Source organism: Marmota monax, unplaced genomic scaffold, assembly GCF_021218885.2.
Source record: "Marmota monax isolate L192 unplaced genomic scaffold, Marmota_monax_Labrador192_F-V1.1 WCK01_AAM20220418_F8-fsc00038, whole genome shotgun sequence".
Taxonomy (NCBI): domain Eukaryota; kingdom Metazoa; phylum Chordata; class Mammalia; order Rodentia; family Sciuridae; genus Marmota; species Marmota monax.
The window spans coordinates 5,432,002-5,437,924 of record NW_026692498.1 but is presented as its reverse complement, the minus strand read 5'-3'; the positions used below and the strand labels follow the sequence as shown (position 1 = coordinate 5,437,924).

The 5,923-nt window shown below is 50.2% G+C and overlaps 1 long non-coding RNA gene across 1 annotated transcript; it reads right to left on the bottom strand.

Moving 5' to 3' along the window:
* Nucleotides 1-3,385: 3,385 nt before the first annotated feature.
* LOC124092663 (uncharacterized) lies at nt 3,386-4,415 on the bottom strand. Its single transcript, XR_006851690.2, has 3 exons — nt 4,228-4,415; nt 3,679-3,874; nt 3,386-3,554 (listed from the first exon to the last, which is right to left on the bottom strand). It is a non-coding gene; the product is annotated as an uncharacterized LOC124092663 (long non-coding RNA).
* Between the last annotated feature and the right edge of the window lie 1,508 nt (nt 4,416-5,923).

Genomic DNA, 5,923 nt, shown 5'->3' with positions numbered 1-5,923 from the left:
CCCTCTTTTTCTTTCTTAATATTTATTTCTTAGAAGTAGTTGGACACAATACCTTTATTTTATTTATTTATTTTCATGTGGTGCTGAGAATCAAACCCAGGACCTTACACGTGCTAGATGACTGCCCTACCACTGAGCCACAACTACAGTCCCCCCATACCTTTCTTTCACAAGATAAGAGACACATTTTTCAATACTTTCCAGTGGCTCAACTGGAAAACTCCACAGTTAATTCTAATCCAAAAATATTTGAATTAACTAACTGATCAAAACAGGATCACAGGTCACCTTGAAATAATAGTCATTCATTTAACCAGAATGATAATTAAACACTTAAAAGATAAATACAGGCTGGGGTTGTGGCTCAGTGGTAGAGCCCTTGCCTAGCATGTGTGAGGCCCTGGGTTCGATTCTTAGCACCACATATAAATAAATGAATAAAATAAAGGTCCACCAACATCTAAAAAATAAAAAAAAGATAAATACAGAAAGTTATATAGTTTTAGGAAAAATCTTAGCTTCCCAACAGAGGCCTCAATCTTCTTAAGTGATCAAAACCCAATAATGGTGACAGGGACACAGGGGATGATTGTTTAGTCCCTAGGCCAATTTCCTACCAAGAGTAGATTGACCTCCAAGAGGACATTTTTGCTTTAGCAAAAGGGACCAAATTCTAGTTTTGCATAAGTACACTTTCAATATAGAAAAACTTGTGATTCTAACTACATCTGGATTGATGACAGGTGACATTCCTCAGGAGGTCCCCCTCCTGTAAACCTCCCACTACCTTGTCTCACCCCTTGGTGGGGGTGTCCCGTGCACTCCAGCCTCTCCTGTTGGAACAAGCCATCATTCTGCTTTGGGACCAAAATCTCTCTCTTTTCCCCTTATCAAAAACACATCTTCCACGTTAGTGTCACTTATCAAAACAACCCTTACTTTGTCCACGTGCAGAATCGACCCCCTTGTTATTTCTAGTTTTAATGACCATATACTGATTTCAAATTACCAAAAAAAAAAAAAAATTCTTTTGAAAGGATGACGGGATCGCTTAGGAAGCTTTGCCTAATTTACCTGTTCTTAGCTATTACACGTGAATTTCTCATCGAATATGTTCGCCACTGAAGGAATTCACGAAGCGCCACCTGAAACACACACACTGGGGGCCTATTTTTGGAGAAGTAGTACTCTGAGCCCCCTCCAAATGCCCCAAGCCCCGATCCTCGGAAGGAGCTCACCTTTCCCCAAAGCCTTTTCCTCTGAGGATGTTTCTTCACCCCTGACCACGAGCCCATTCCAGCAAGGTCACTTGCCCGACCTGCCCCACTAGTGCCCTGACGACTGTCCGCCAGGTGGCGCTGCCGGCGGGAGTCGCTGGAGATGGCAGGGGTGGGGCGGGGACGGGCGGCGGTAAAGGACCCTGAGCAGCAAATGACCCAGGGGACTCATCATGTGACGCCACAGGACACTCATCCCCACCCCCGTGAGGTCGACTGTGGAAGGAATCCCTGCTGGGAAGGCGGGCCAAAGACTCAGAGCCACCGATGGGCACCACCGGTCCCCACAGTCCACCACGGGGCCACCGCGCTCCTCCGTAGATTTGGGGGCACCAGCCGCGTTCCCAAGGCCACCCAGGCAGCCGCAAAGCTCCAAGGGTCGGGGCTGTCACATGACCCGTGGGTGGCGCTAGGCCGGAAAAGGCAAAGTGACTGGAGCTCGCAGGCCCCTGCGCCAGGTGCCCATAGCACAGGCGTCTGACCCCCGCCAACCCGCCGCCCCGAGGTTCAGGCCTCCGGCTCCACCCCAGCCCAAGGGCACCCAGAGCCTGGCGTGAGGGTGCCGTGCAGCCTCCCGCGCCCTCTCCCGGGGCTGGATCTGCGTCCTCCTGCCTGCGCTCCCGGGGATGAGCCTGCCCGACCGCCCCGCCCCGCCCTGCCCTGCCCTGCCCTGCCCTGCCGTGCCCTGCCGTGCCCTGCCTCTGCACACAGCAACCAGGAGCCTCCGCCCACCTCCAGCAACAGCTGCTCATTGTAATCAGATTTCAGACCTAAATACCTCCACTTACCAAGACAAAGATGGAGACAGAAATCCTCTAGGGAAGTCAAAATGCCAGACAGGCGTGTGGCAGTCACCTGTAGGGTCACCACTCACGGCCTAGGCCGGAGGATCACAAGTTCAACACCATCTGACAACTGAACAAAATCCTGTCTCTAAATAAATAAATAAAATGGTCTGGAGATGTGGCTCAGTGGTGGAATGCATGCTCAAGGATTTAAAAAAAAAAGCCAATGGTGCAGCTGGTTATATGGGCTTGTCTTTTGATTATTGTTCTGAACTTGTGATTTTGACCAAGGCACAGAGGTGGTTAAAGAAACAGATCGTGTTGATTTAATCTAAGGTCTTGATGCCACAGGACACACATCTTCCTCCCTTGTAAATGTAAATTTTTGTTTGTTAGTTTCTTTGGCTGTACTGGGGATGGAACCTGGGGTCTGGTAATGCCAGGCTGTACTCTGAGCTGTACTTTAGCCCTAAACAATTTTTTCCACCTTTGAAGTGGGAGAGCAAGAAAACACCTAGTAACTTCAGTTCAAGCAGAGGAGGGCAGGGGGAAGACAGAATGTGAGGTGAGAGCTGTCAATCAATGTAAACTATTTTCTCTAACCCATTAGTTATATAAGCTTTCCATTTGCCTTTTGTAAAGTCTTTTTAAAAAGACAAAAACAATCTTTTTTGAAATGTTTCTAGAAGCTTCTTCTCATCATCCCTGGGTGAGCAGAATTTTGGAGCCTACCTTTTTTTAATATATGTTTAAATTTTGGCATTGGGGATCAGACCTAGGACCTCATGCATTCTAGGCAAGTGCTCTCCCACTGAGCTACACCCCAGCCCTTTACTTCATTTGTAGGCAGGATCTTGCCAAGTTGCCCAGACTGGCCTTGAAATTTTGATTCTCCTGACTCAGCCTCCTGAGTAGCTGTAATTACAGGCGTGTGCCACCACACCTGTCCGTGGCTCGGAGATCCCCTCGACCAACTTAGCCAATGGTCCTGCTCTGCCCACCCAGCCACACACCTGAGGCCTTTCTGCAGGACCCTGTCCTGTTTCTGTCAGGACTTCCACTCTTGCCAATGACCCATCAGAAGGCAAATCCCAAATGGTCACATGCTCTCTCATGACACAAACTAACTCTGGATTCAATGGGGACTCATTGTGGAAAAGGCAGAGTCCGACCTGAGAGATGCTTATGGCTGACTCTTTGGGTTCCCAAAGGGTTGGTGGCACCCTTCCCAGTTCCTCAAGTGTCATGTTTCTCACGACTAAAACACTCAGAGTCACTCCAGAGGAACTGGGCTGCATGAAATAACCACACAAGAGACAGAGATACCTTTTTCTTTGGGTCCTGTGACGGCTCCTCTGACCTTAGGGATCCGTGGAAAGAGAGAGCAAGTGCTGAACCCTTTTATTGAAGCCACTCAAATGAGGCCAGGGGTCAGGTTTCAGGGGGCTGAGTCTAGCTTCTTGATGTCTGCTGTCAGCAGGTTGACTGACATCTAGGAAGGCCACACCCAAAGGCAGAGCAAGAGAAGGGGACACACAAAGGGAGTTTCCATGGAACATTCTATCCCCAACAGGGCAAGGGGTAATATCACAAAGGGACAGGTGAGTGCAGCTTACCCCAGGGTCTGCCTGCTCAGAAGACTTGGCCTTGCTGTCCGAGCAGAAAAGAGTCTGGAGGTGCCAGACTGCAGTCATCTTTCAGGTCTCCGAGGTGCCTCAGGACTGGAAGGCGGGTAACTCAATGTGGCTGCCCACACTCAAGGGTCTCAAAGTTGCCAGCTGTGTCTTTGGGGTTATATGTTTGGGCACCGAACTATGAAAAAACAAAATCGCTACACATTGAAGATCTTGATCAGCTTCTATCCACGATTCTAGAATTGGGCGGCTTCAGAACCAGAGCAGGTTCAGGGACCCCCAGGGCTGCGACATGGTCAGGCACTGGAAGCCACGTCCACAGACAGCTGTTTGGTTACAGCTCAGTGTTTCGCCTTTTTTGAGTCAGCTGGCTGCCTGCGATTGCCTGAGGAGGATTGGGCCCGGCCACGAGTACCGTCAGGTCCCTGCCTGGATCATTGGACTCCGGTAGGGAGGCGCCCTCAGGCCCCCAAGTCACTTAATTCAACGCCCTCTTCTCTTCCTCATGCCCACCTCCCCCCCCCCACTTACCTCTATGTGGCTCCTCTCAGTTATGCCCACATCACTTAAGGCTTCCAGGGACCCAGTGGCACCGAACCACTCTTTCCCGTCGGCTTTTTATCCTAGGTTTGCCACCCTGGTGTGGCTCCCCAGTCACCACCAACCCTGAAGAATCACCAAGGCTGGGAGGAGAGGCTCCTGATTGGCTCACCTGGGGTCACATGTCCTCCCTTTGGGTAGAAGTGGTCAGTTTTCCTTCCGTCGTGTTGATTAAGTCCCTCCACCAAGGATGAGGAGGATGAGGGGTTCTATTATCAGAGGAAAGAGCAAGAGATGCTCAGCTGACAAAGACTTCCGATGGCCTCTGTGCCATCTTTGTCACACTGGGCCTGCTGCTCTGGGCAGCTTTTTCCTGTGCTGCATGATATGAGAACAACGGGTAATGAATGAGGTGGAGAAAATGTGCTCATCAAAAATTCCTAAGAGGAGCTGGAGATCGGCTGGGACTAGTTTGGCCAAAGGGAACATATCTGTGCCCCATGGATGGCTGGCTCTTCCTGGGGACAGGCAGGCAGGAGTGGAGGTACCAGGGGAAGGATACGGAGGCCAGGCTGTGCCTGATGTCACCTCCTCTCTGTGCTCTGCCTTGACCTTCAGTGGCGGGCTGACTCCTCACAGTGCCAGGAACACTGGACTTCTCACACTAATGAGAAAGTGGATTACCCATGATGGCGTCTGAAGACGGGGGGAGCCCACAGGCCTGGTGGGCAGCAGGACGGAGGAGAGAAGGGGGGCTTGAGGTGCTCCGGCCTGGCTGTCGGGATTCACGCCAAGTTTTGCTTCAGTCTGCAAGGGCCAGAGACCAAAGAGATCCCAAGAGCATAGGTCCCTCCAGTTTTCTGATCAGGAGGATGGTAACACCAGCAAGCGTTTCCCAAGCCAGCAACCAGTGCTCTCATCCCCACGCACCAGCTGCCGGGGGTCAACAGTTCAACCCAGTTCTGAACCTAAACTGCCCTTGATGGCCACCCCACGGGCTCAGGCCTTGGTCTTACACAGCATCCACCACTGTCCTGGGCCTCCTGTGCTGCTGACCAACTGTTTATAAATTGGGGGATCCAATGACCCCCTCCACTGGTGCATAATTTGCTCCACAGGCCCACAGAACTCAGGGACACACCTATTGACAGTTTATTACAAAGGATACAACTCAGAAATGGCCAGATTTAAACCCAGAAAATACCTTAGGAACTGACACTATCATTTTGTTATAGGCAACTGTTATAGGCAACTATGGTGCCTGAGAGTCTCAACCCATACAATGGAAGCTCCTGGAACATTAGAAATAATTTAGCAGAATAATATTAGCATAATTTTTAAAAATTAAATCATACAGAAGAGCAAATGACTAGAAAGACTCCTCTGCTTTCCTCCTCCTCCCCAGCCTCTGCTTCCCTGGAGGCAAACACATTTATATCTGGTTCATTCAGCAATTTCCTCTTGCTATTTTATATGGGGGGGTGGCACTGGGGATTGAACCCAGAGGTGCTCCACTGCACTATATCACCAGCCCTATTTAAAAATTTTACTTTGAGACAGGGTCTCAGTAAGTGCTGAGGATGGCCTCAAACTTACCATCCTCTTGCTTCAGCCTCCTGAGCCACTAGGATTACAGGCATGTACCACCGTGCCCAGCCTCTTGCTAGTTCTTAACCCATCTGCTTTG